Consider the following 13,387-nt stretch of genomic DNA (forward strand, 5'->3'; position numbering starts at 1 on the left):
TGAAAAAGAAAGAACAAGAAGAAATTAGATATCATGACATTAAAGATCAAACTTGTCCCAAACTTTAACCCCCTAATCAGCAGGAAGTAGTCTAAGGATAACATTTGCCTGTTTCCCCTGTCTCATGTTAAGGGGTTGAAAGGGTAGAAAGGGAGTGGAAAGGGTATAAGAAAAAAAAAGGATCACAAAGTAGGAAAAACTATACTACTATCACAGCTTATAACATTTTCTGAGTTTGCATAAGATTTAAAGGAGTATATAAGATGTTTCATTCCAGTAACCCAACAAATCTATAAAACTTAAAATATATAGAATGAAATTGTTTATTTTAGGTGGAAATCTGTAAAGACCTGATGCACTTGGACAAAAAAGCAAAGCTGAAATGGAAATATAAGACATTTTAAAAATTATTGGAGCTAGAAATCAAGTGTATTCCATCAAATGATTCAAGGGCATGGACGTTTTGCCTGCTCAGTAACTTGGTGCAAAGATGATGAGTCACTCCTTTAGAAGCAGCAGCTGTGGGAACCAAGGAATATGTGCTGAGTGGGGCAAAGCACTCAAAACGGTCCTTACAAATATGCTTATGTCACATTTAACACAGACAAGATGAGAGATCACAGATTGCTGGACAAACAGGAAAATGGCCTCCAGTATAATCCTTGTTGCCAAATGGAGAGACGTGTCTTCCTGTGGCCATGGAGTGTGGAGAATTTCCATGGGAATAAAGATTTACAATGCTTGGCTTTACTCACTAAATCATGAAGGAGACAGGGTCACTTGGGATAGACTTCATTTTGGAATATTGCCTTTATATGCCTGAAATCTCTAAATATAGCCATATCTGTGACTCTGGAAAATGTCTTGTCTTGAGACACAAAGCACAATTTTTTTGAAGAGAGAACAGAAACATTGTCTATAAGGAAAATCCCAGTCTCGTATTTGAGTTTAGCCCAGACTACACTGCTATAACAGCCACTTGCCTTGAATATCCACCCAGATCACAGCTACCTTTCTAGAGCTGTCGCTCTCATTCTGAGTTTCATTCTTGAGTATTCTCAGAAGGCAGCATACATATCCTTCTTCCCTCACTCCTAGGGTTAAACTGACCAGAGTTGTGGTTTTCATATTTAACTCCTGACACAAAAACTTCATATAGCAAGATCTCTGACAACCAGATATTTAGAAATATGTTGACATAAAAATATCATTCTTTTATAGCAACATTTGCTCTATGCTGGCCATACATGCTTAGATAACTCTTGCAGGTATCCATCACTGAGTTCATTTTTTCAGCCTCTTATCTATTATATAAACTGCAGAGATATGTGATTATTCTCTTCTTATCAGTAACTTTATTTTAAAGGTATATTCTGCAGTTTACATGTAAAACCTTGGCTGACTAAATTATTCAGAGCAGTAGTGAGTCAAAGCAATCACCTCTCAAGTTATTTCTGTCAGGTTATTTTAGTTGTTGATAGGATAGCTCACTAACATGCTCTAAATTGCAAGACTGTGACTTTCTGTGGTTGCTTAGAAATCCCTCTGATTTCTATACAATACCTTTGAAAGTGCTCTATTTGTTAATACTTCTTTGAGAATATTTCTGAACCTTTTTTATATTGCTTCCTTTTGTATGCTTTATTTGTCAGGCAACATTAGATTTACAGAATAAGCAAGATTCAGAATTCCGATTTTTCTCCTTTGTTCAAGTAGCTAAACATTTTTTCACATCACATTGATATGATATATTGTTAAAGTAATCTGAACACTCACATTTGAAGTATTAAACAAAATATTAAAAATACTTATGTTGGATTTTATGTCTTTGTGTTGTAAAGGTTCGTGTGATGTGAGAATGTATAACATAGCCACTAGTACATCATTATATACAATAGTGTCCCTGGTTCTTTGGGCACCACTTAGCTTCTAATCCTTGAAAAACTTTAACCAATGTTTTGCTTTAAACAGAGTTTGCACTGTTTAGAATGCTTTCAATATGAAACAATACACTATCTTAATTTTGGTTTCTACTACTATTTTAAAATGTCATGTCTAAAATGAACTGACAGAGGAAAGGGTTCCCTTCATATTAAACTTCTAGGCAATAATCTACCATGAGGAAAGTAAAGGCAGGAATATACGACAGGAGCCTGAAGACATGGGTGCTGAAGGTGCCTTGGAGGAAAGCTGCTTACTGGCTCACATCTAATGGCTTACATGCCCTGCTTTCCAATATAGTTAGGGCCACTTGAACAGGGCTGACTACACTCACAATGTGCTAGACCCTCTCATGCCAAAAAGTAATCATGCAACTGCACACAAGGCAGTCGAATGTGGGAAGGCAACATTTTATCAAGGGAGTGCTCTACTTTCCAAGAAAGTCTTGCTGTGTCAAAGAATTAACCAAGACATATGGAAAAACCCCTTTTGGGTGGGATTTCTATCTCTCTTTCTCTGCCTTTCTCTCTCTCTCTCTCTTTTTCTGTTCTGTCTGTTTCTGCCTCTCCTTCTCTCTGGTTATCTCTGTGTCTGTCTATCTGTCTGTCTCTCTCTCTCTCTTGCTACTTTATTTCCATTTATTACTGAAAATATTAAAATATGTTCTATATGCAGCTCTTTTACATTTTGGCATGTGTAAGGATGTTTAAGTTGTTTATGATTTTAAGCAATTATTGATAAATCTGTTATACATATCTGTAGGATTTTTTGTTGTTTTGTTTTGTTTGGTTTGGTTTGGTTTGGTTTGGTTTGTGACAAGGTGTCACTCTGTATTCAGTCTTACCGAGAACTCACCAGGCCAGGCTGCCCTGTGAATTCAGGCTTCTCTTGCCTCAACCTTGATGCTGGAATTACAGGTAAAAGCCACCATTCTAGGCTACTTCTTGGTTTTCTTAAAAGGTAAGGATCAGGTATGAGAGGAGACAGGGATGATTTACAGGGTCAGGAATTTGAACAGATATGTGTAGAAATGGGGGGTGGGGAACTGGGGTAGCCAACAGAAAGTCACAGATGCCAGGAAAGCAGGAGGCTCCCAGGACCAAACTGGGATGAGATTAGCTGAAATGGCCAACAAAAGAGTGGGAGGACCTGTAGAGACCATATCTAGCAGTGAAGCAAGGTCCCCAGGTGGAGCATGGAGCCACCATGCTCCTGTCTAAAGGAAATACAGAGACAAAATGTGAAGCATTCACTGAAGGAAAGGCCATCCAGAGACTGCCCCACCTGGGAATCCATCCCATACACAGACACCAAACCCAGACACTACTGTGGATGCCAAGGAGTACTTGCTGACAAGAGCCTGATATAGCTGTCTCCTGAGAAGCTCTGCCAGAGCCTGACATATATAGAAGTGGATATTCATAGCCAACCATTGGACTGATCACTGGGTCCTCATTAGAGGAGTTAGAGAAAAGACTGAAGGAGTTGAAGGCCTTTTCATCCCCATAGGAAGACAACAATATCAACTAACCAGAACCCCCAGACCTTCCAGGGACTAAACCACCAAACAAAGAGTACACATTGAGGGGCCCGTGACCCAAGGTGTAAATGTAGCAGAGGATGGACTTGTTGGGCATCAGTGGGAGGAGAGGCCCTTGGTCCTGTGGAGACTTGATGCCCCAACGTAGGGAAACACCAGGGGTGGGGGTCAGGAGTGAGTGGTTGCGTATAGGAGTACCCTCGTAGAAGCAGGTTAAGGGGGCATGGTATAGGGGGTTTCTGGAGGGAAAACCAGGAAAGAGGATAACATTTGAATTGTAAATAAATAAAATATCCAATAAAAAAGAAAAAAGTTAAAAGGTAAGATTTTAGATACTGTGGTACATGTGCAGAATCTCAGTTGCTACGCTGAAATATTGAGTTTTGTAATATGCTTTTTTTTTTTTTTTACCTTTCTCTTATGAACAAAGAATGACGGCTTCTTTTGCTCAAAGTCTTTCTACAGATTTGATGTCAGATTTAACAGGTTTATGGTGATATAACATTTTACTCAGATTTTTAAATCCACAGTGATTAATGGTTTTTTTTCCACATAATTTTGTGCTTTAGATATGTTCTTCGAGGGCTATTAATTTAGACTTTCTAAACATTTTTTGTTGCAGTTATTTTTCTTTATGTTGAATTTTAAAGATGTTAATTAATTTTATATTTTATCATCTGGCCTTTTGGAAGAAGTATATTTTGCAAAACCTCTCCTAGTCTCTGAATTTATTTTCGTTGTATTCCAATGACTTCCACATAGCAGTAGTTTTGAATTATAAACTTAAGCTTATAAGATCCCTAGTCTTATTTAGGATGTTTTTCCATATTATTTCTAACTCAGCAACAAACCGTAGATCAACTTTATTACCTCCTTTATTATATTGAGAGGTATTCTGGAGTTTTCTGTTTATTAGTTCTAACCTATTACCCTTTTGAGTTAATTTTTTTAAAAAGTGCAATGTGCATCTTAATTCAAGTTTTAACACTTGGATTTGTGATGAATCTATTTGTTGAAGGGTCTTTGTTCTTTAATAAATCATATTTACTATTTCGTGAACAATCATTTGACCATATTTGTATGGATACAGTCTATCTTCATAGTGTTTCTTGTTCTAGTTTCTGTGATGGCTAGTTTTATATTAACTTGACACAAGCAGTCTTGGGGAAAAAGAACTCTCAGTTGAGAAAATGCCCCCACCAGATTGACTGGTGTGCACGTCTACAGTACATTGCCTTAATTAGAAACAATGTGGGAGGGCCCCTAGCTCATTGTGTTTTTGTCAACAATAACCTGGTGGTTCTGGATGCTGTATGAAATTAGGCTGGAAGCAATGAAGGGAATTTAATAAGCAACTCTTTGCCATTGTGGCGTTTTCAGATACTTCCCTGATTTCTTTGACAATGAACCATGATGTGGAACTACAATCTTAAATAGACCCTTTAATCCCCAAGTTCTTTTTATTCCCATAAATAGAAATGAAGCCAACACATTGTCTTCTAAAGTTTTAACTCACAACATACACATATTCGGAGTAGCTTTGGTTTATCATAAAAAGTATTCATGTCAATCATCACATTTTAGAAAATGTGCTAATTTCACAAAATTGAATCATTGCCATTATCAAAATAATATTTCTATGTACACATATTTGTATGTGTTCATAGTGCATTGCTGCACATATGTATGTACAGATGTAGGCAAAAGTTCATTGCTGGTTATCTTTTAGGATCATGCTCCAACTCATTTCACTGAAACAGGAACTCATTCACTGGACAACACTATTTAGCCAGCTAGGTGCAGGGACTCTCTTTTTCCCAACTCAGGGATTGAGGATGAATGGAATTGTGCCACAGTGTGTTATTTGGTTGCTCTGGATCCAAACTTAGTTCCTTATACTTACACAAAAATATTTTACCCACTAAACCCCAACCCCTAGTCAAAAATACTTTAGCACTTTTCTTAAATTTTTATATTTAATCATCATATCTTTAGATCTTAAGATTCTACTTGAATTATTTACCATACAACATTATTTACCATTACTAACTGTGTTAGTTTGCTTGTTCCATTCTCAAGTAGCTTGTACATGAATTTCTTATCTCAGAACTTTATCATCAAGATAATCATGTTGTCACCAGCATCTCAATAGCATGAGGAAATTTTATCTTTACCTTTCTGTTACTGTCTCATTTTTAAGTTCATAAGTATGATTCTTTCAGGTTAATGGGAGTATATTCCCCAAAGCATATGTGTTTATTCATGCTCTGAACTGGTTCCTATAAGAATCATTGAAACACATCCAATCAAATATTTCAGCAAGAATGTCTACCGCCAAACTCTCTGATATTTTGCTTTTATAGTTGAAGTCAGAGAAAGCAAATATATAAAGGCATTTGCTAAATAAGCTATAATTTTTGAAGTAATATAGAAATTATACAATAATAATTTAAATACTTTATAAGAAAAATATTTTTCTTGAAGTAAAATAGATTAACTAATAAATAATTCTACATGGATATTTTTCATGTCTTATTAAACTTAAAATATGCATATCAATTAAAATTATAAATTTTAAATTAAAAAAATTAAGTTAAAAAAATTAAAATTTAAATTATGAAGTTTAAAATAGAAAATGCATTCATTTTATTCAGGTAGTTGGTTAGTTTTTCATATATAATTTTTAGAATGACATAATTATTATTTTTTAAAAAAAGATCCAGCCTATTTTGCTAGTATTTCATTTGTATAATGCCATGCTACACTATCAACATAATCATTTAAGAGAGCAATTTTAATTCTATGAATCTAAAAGGATATCAAAATCATCTTAAAATCTACATCATATTATTATTATGCTAAATTCTCCAACCTTATAAAGTCTTTTATCTACTAAATACATTGCACTTTAGTTTCTTCTTTAAGCCAATAATTAATGTTTTCTAAAATACAGTTACCTGAATAAGGACCTGATCAAAAAATCATCTTTATCATATATACTATTTAGCATATTATTATACCATATATCTTAGACAATATTTAGTAATATCAATATGAGTATTCATTAGTATATGCTACTATTATTTGATCCACATATCTTTTTAAATATTCTCATTAAAGAATTTCTATAGCATGTTTCTGATGTTGCTTAAACTAAATATTCACTTGAGTCTGTTCAGTTAGTATTTATTGATGTCTGATAAAGGTGGTAATTAAGGAACTCCAGACAGTAAAACAAAGATAACAATGTATTCTATTAGATTCCTAGAGTTTAAACAAATATTCTCAGTCTTGCATTTTATTACTTTTTTTACCTTTGTGCTTAGAACTACAGTGATTATGAATAATTAAAATATTAACTTCCCAAATCATATCCAGGTGTGAAGATAGATTCCAATGTTCTAAACAGGATTCTCTCAAATTAAATCTATAAATAATCAAATTTAAAGTCCACACATTAACACATATATTTTTAAGTCATTGATGTAGATCTTTATGTCTTGATTTAATATGACTTAATGGAAAAAACAGAGAACAAAGTAAGTATTACTTTCAACTTACTTTGGTTATCAACAAAATGGAAGCAATAAGAATATAAAATAGCATTACACGGAAACAAAATCAAGATGTGTTTGAGATATTTTTCATTCATTCTACAGATTCTGAACTTGTACCAAAACACTGCACCTGTTTTTGAGGAAATTAAAAGGTGTTTTCCCAGGAATACAAGGTGTTGTTCAGAGTACAGGCTTGGTGGATATGCCTATGCTTTAGTTTGGTTTCTGTATTTATTTTCCTAATCTTTCAGCTATGGTGCGCATTATTGCTGTGAACACAATCCAACAAGGATTGTGTAAACCTCATTCATATTATAGCAATGATCCTTTATCCTAGACATTCGAAGTTTTGCAAGTATTACACACACATATATATATATTTGTCCATTCACTTCTGCAGCCATAGCATGATAGTCAAAGGAAAATATTTGGATTACTTTTTATAACATTAAACAAAACTCTACTTAACTGAATTAAATCATGTGCTTTCAGTGTTTACTTCATATTTGAATTTAAAAACTTGTGTTTCATTATTTTTGCATATTGAACCACAATGGTTTGCAATGCTTTTCTCTTGAAGATATTCTACAGATTTTCTCCCAAATGTCTACTGAGTGCCATTCTCTGTATTTACTGGACCTTGTGTTTCTGGAAAAAGATTTTTTTTTTAAAGAAAAAAAATCATGTTAAAAGAATTCACTTTTTCATTCAGTAGAACACTATTCAAAAATAAACATCATATTTTTTCAGAGGACTGAATAAAGATTTTTGTTCTCTTGATTACATGAAATAAACTATTACCTCATATTACTACAAGACTGTTATAAATGCTTCCAAAATCTAGAAGTATAGATCTAAAGAAGTGCCTTAGTCAGGGTATCTATTCCTGGACAAAATACCATGACCAAGAAGCAAGATGGGGAGGAAGGGGTTTATTTGTCTTATACTTCCATGCTGCTGTTCATCACCAAGGAAGTCAGGACTGGAACTCAAGCAGTTCTGGAAGCAGGAGCTGATGCAGAGTCCATGGGGGGATGTTCCTTACTGGCTTGCTTCCCCTGGATTGCTCAGCCTGCTCTCTTATAGAACCCAAGACTACCATCCCAGAGATGGTCCCACCCAGAAGGGGCCCTCCCCCTTGATCACTAATTGAGAAATTGCCTTACAGCCAGATATCATGGAGGCATTTCCCCAAATGAAGCTCCTTTCTCTGTGATAACTCCAGCCTGGGTCAAGTTGACACAAAACTAGCCAGTACAATTGACCCCTTGTCAACTTGACACACAAACATATCACTAGTAAGCCTCAACCCTTAGTTTCTTATTCATCCCCAAGATCTAAACAACTTTAAAAGTCCCAGTCTTTACGTATTAAAAGTTCAATCCTTTTAAAATATCCAGTATCTTTTAAAATTCAAAGTACTTTAAAATTCAAAGTCTCTTAACTGTGGACTTCTCTAAAAAACTTCCTTCAAGAGGGAAAAATATCAGGGCACAGTCACAATCAAAAGCGAAAATCAATCTCCAACCGTGCAATGTCTGGGATCCAACTCATGATCTTCTGGGCTCCTCTGAAGCTTGGGTTACTTCTCCAGCCATGCCCTTTGTAGCACACATGTTGTCTTCTAGGATCCAGCTGCCTCTACTCCACTGCTGCTGTTCTTGGTGGTCATCTCATGGTACTGGCATCTCCAAAATCCTGCTGTCTTCTACTGTAACTTGGCTTCAACAATAGCCTCTCATAGGCTCTCTTCATGGTGCCAAGCCTCAACTCCTTTGAATGACCCCTTCAGTCCTGGGCCATCAATTGTAACTGAGGTTGCATCTTCACCAATGGCCTTCCACGGCCTCTCACAGTGTCGAGCATCATCTGCTCTTTGTGAGCCCTTCTTGCCTTCAAAACCAGTACCACCTGGGTAACTCTTACATATTACTAAGTCCAGCCACAGCACAAGGTACAACCATGACTATCTCTGGAACACAGACTCTGTGCTCTCAGAAAACACTTACCAGAAGATGTCACCTCAATAATGTTGGTCCAATCACTGACAGTTTCTTAGCTCCAGCTAACCAACATCAATAGTCCCAGTAATGTAAAGGTTTCACTTTATTAGTTCTGGTATCTTGTTAATCACAGCTGATTCTTCGGCCTTAGCTAACCAGAACCATAGAATAGTCAAACTCCAAAATAGCAATGGCCCTGAAAAGAGTCTTTAATTTTCCCTCTGAGATTTCACAAGCCAGGCCCCCATCTTCTGCACTGTTGTGTCAACATTATCTTCCAAGCTCCTACACACATCTGACAGAGCTCTTAACACTGAATGTATCTTCTATCCCAAAGTTTCAAAGGCTTTTCACAGTCCTCCCCAAAACATGGTCAGATTGTCACAGGAATACCCCACTATGCTGGTACCAATGTGTCTTAGTTAGGGTTTTAATTCCTGGACAAAACACCATGACCAAGAAGCAAGTTGGGGAGGAAGGGATTTATTAGGCTTACACTTCCACACTGCTGTTCATCACCAAGGAAGTCAGGACTGGAACTCAAGCAGGTCAGGAAGCAGGAGATAATGCAGTGTTCATTGAGGGATGTTTCTTACTGGCTTGCTTCCCCTGGCTTGCTCATCCTGCTCTCTTATAGAACTAAGACTACCAGCCCAGTGATGGCACCACCTACAAGGGGACCCACACACACACACACACAACTTGATCACTAATTGAGGAAATGCCTTACAGCTGGATCTTGTGAAGGCATTTCCCCAACTGAAGCTCATTTCTCTGTGATAACACAGCCTGTGTCAAATTGACACAAAACTAGCCAGTACAAGAAGAGTTACCAAAGCTGCAGAAAATGTTATACATCTTTATTGCCCCAACATGCAGGAATAATCAGAGAGGACGCAGGGCAGGAGAGAGAGAGTGTGGAGGGACAAGAGACACGAAGAATGAGAGCAAGTCAATTATACTGATCAAGCTCTGAAAAACTTTATTCAGGAGTGGCAATAAAAGCATAAGTAAGAGGAGGCCTCAAGGGAGGGGGGAAGTGTCCCTGGGCTCTCTGACTCCCTGCACTTTATTGTAGATATCAAACAAAAAAACATGTTTGTTTGTCTTGGAAAATATGGTAATTTAGATTGGTGTTTGCTTTTGCATTTTGCAATTTTTGTGAAACATTAATGAAAGCAAATTGTTGTAAAGTTGATAGAGGACATGTGGAAAGTGTCTACCATCATATGACAGAAGAAAGAGTTCTACAAACTGTCACTTGGTAAGAGTTTCTTTTACTAAGGTGGTAAAATTGAGAAAGAGCAGGGGTGGTTTACCCCACCACCACCACCAATCACATCATACACATAAAGATAATAAATTAAAATGAGCAGAGATCTGCACTCACACATACTCCTTTGCACTGGTCCAGCCAGTATGAAAGTGAACAGTCCTCTGAGAGCGGAGAAAGGATTATAGAAAAGTCAGAAAAGAAGAATCAGAGACATAGGTTAGAAATCGGGAGGGCTGTTCAGTCAGTCAGTACTGTGGCAGCCCCAGGTTTAATTCTCTTAGGCTTTTATATACTTTATAGTATCATGGGAAACAAAGTCACAAGGCAGCAGAGACAATGGCTGATCAAGAGGCCTCCCTAGTCCTTGTTCCTCCCACCAAGATTAACAGAACATTCAGCCCCTCAGTTTGAGGTTCAAGTGTATCCTGTCTTATTGTTCCATGTGTCAGCAGATACTGGCCTGAGTAGACTCTGCCTGACAGGCAGGCTGTTACATAAGCAGGCAAAATGGCTCCCGGAACTCCATTTTACACACACACATGTATGTATATATACATAATTTAAAATAAAATAAAAATAAGCAAGTGTAAACGACTTTATTTTGTCAGCTCAGATGTGAACTTCATTTATACGTCTCAATTATTTTAACAAAATCTGAGAAATAGTTTTGTTTTATGACCTTCATAATTGTTGACAAAAAGATTTTTCTTTTTACCATGTGAAAATTTCATTCCTACTGCTTTTATATTCTAAATACAGCTGCACTCTGTTGGGTGGAAAATTCAAACTTTATCCCAGACAGATTTTTAAAAGATTTCTTTCCACTTAGCAATTATGAACTAATAAAATTGTCACAAGTAATCTTTCAAGTGCTGAATATTTCCAAATATTTTACGTTATCTAAATTAACATTTATACAGATGTTTTTGTGAAAAAAGAAAAGCTTTTAAAAATGCTAACTCAAATTTAAAATGAATTCCTTACAAACATTTTGGACTTAATCTAGAACTTATCCAAATATACATGAAAACTGTACTTACACCTAGTCCATGGCTAGGCTAATGAAGCAGGTACTTGTTTTAATATTGGAAGACATAGTCAGTGTTAACACAATTGTCAATTTCGCATAACCATGTTTAAACAGAAAAGACAGAGTAAAGTACAGCACCAATACAAAACAAAACAAAATAAAACTACATTTGCATAAAACCACCTAGCCCTGATGAGAGGGGCAGCTTTGTGGGACTCACTGAGATAAATGAAGCAAACATGGATATAATTGAACTCAAAAGATTTAAGCCATATAAAATTCATAAAAGAAACACCATACTTAGATTGTAGCTTTTAGTTTTATTAAGATTTTATTTTCTTTGTGATATTAGATTGAATCATACATTCATTATACATCTATAAAAGCATATTTATGACCTTATTTTACGACATTTTCAATTTTACTTTTAAAGGTATTTCCAATTTTTATTTATTTATTTATTTTTATTTCATACCCAACCACTAGGACTTTTACATTTATTGTTTTCTAATTTGTTTTATTGTTTGGTAAATCTATATTGTATTTTGATGATATTGACTCTTCCATCCTGCTGCTCAGATCCATTCCTGCTTTCTTACTCAGCCAGCCAACTGTCACATTTTTATTTTAAACTAACCAAGTGCAGTTCTTGTTACCCATGTACTTTTATATGCATGGACATCACTAGAGGACAGTCAACCCACCAGGATTGTACCCTTAAAGAAAGCTAACTCTCTTCCCATCAGGTATCCATGGGCAAGAGTTTCTAATTGATCTATTGTAGAAATTTATGCCTACCTCCTTTGTTCATGCTGGGATTTCATCTGGCTTGATCTTACACAGGTCTTGCTCACATTGTCTCAGCAGCTGTGAGCATATATGTGTACCTGCCCTGCTGTGTTCTGAAAACAGTTTCTTGTAGTCAATCACCAACCCTGTCTCTTATAATTTTTCCTCTTTTCTTCTGCAATGCTTCCTCTTATGTGAATTGCCTTGACTTTGGCTTACTGAGCATTCTCCAAAACAACTACCTATTTTTAATATTATATTCCACAGAAGAGCTTATTCATCCTTCTTATTTGGTTAAATAGAATCTTGTAAATACAACGTTTAAATACCAGTACTGTAGGAATTTAAAGCAGATAAAACAGGAGAAAGAAGTTTGTGAAGATAAAAACTCATGCTGATCTTGAGTTAAATAACATAAACATAACCAGCAGCTGGTAGATAAAAGGATAGGTCAAATGGGATAGATTATTATAGATTGATTCACTTTACATTTAATGAAAATGCAAATGAGCAAATATAACTTGATGACATGTGGTTGCATCGTCTGTTGGACAGCTCCAATCATCGTCTAAATAGCTTCTCCATTCCATGATTCATTTATTTTTCTCCCTTTCAAAGTGAATAGCAGAGTTAATTTTGAATTTATAAAAAAAAAAACTTTTACAGTTAATACATCTATACCCATGTCTTTCTTCCAGATTATACATTGTAGACATGGAAGTTTGTCCCGGTCCACATTTATTCATTCTCGGGCTTCCTTTTTATACTTCCCAACCTCAACTCCTTTCTGTTTGTCTTTTTTCCAGCTTTTATTGAGCATTCACATTTGATTTTAAAAATAAAGATAAACTAAATTTGACTACTTTTTTAAATTAATTATTTTATTTGTTTACATTTCAAATGTTGTCCTCCTTCCGAGTCTCTTCTCCATGAGCACTCCAACCTGTCCCTTTTCTCTTTGCCTCTAAGAGGGTGCACCTCCACCCACCTAGCCACTCCTGCCTCACCCAGTCCTGCCTCCACAGGCCTGAGAGTGCATACCTTCCCGCTGATGCCAAATAATGCAGTCTGCTGTTACATATGTAGCTGGAGCCCTGGACACTCTTTGGTTGGTTGTTTAGTCTCTAGGAGCTCTGGATGGTCCAGTTAGTTGATACTCTGTTCTTCCTATGAGGTTGCCATTCACTTCAGCTCCTTCAGCCCTTTCCTTAACTCTTCTATTAGGGTCTTCTGGATCCATCTAATGGTTGG

The sequence above is a fragment of the Mus musculus genome, chromosome 1 (genome assembly GCF_000001635.26).
Source record: "Mus musculus strain C57BL/6J chromosome 1, GRCm38.p6 C57BL/6J".
In the NCBI taxonomy this organism is placed as follows: domain Eukaryota; kingdom Metazoa; phylum Chordata; class Mammalia; order Rodentia; family Muridae; genus Mus; species Mus musculus.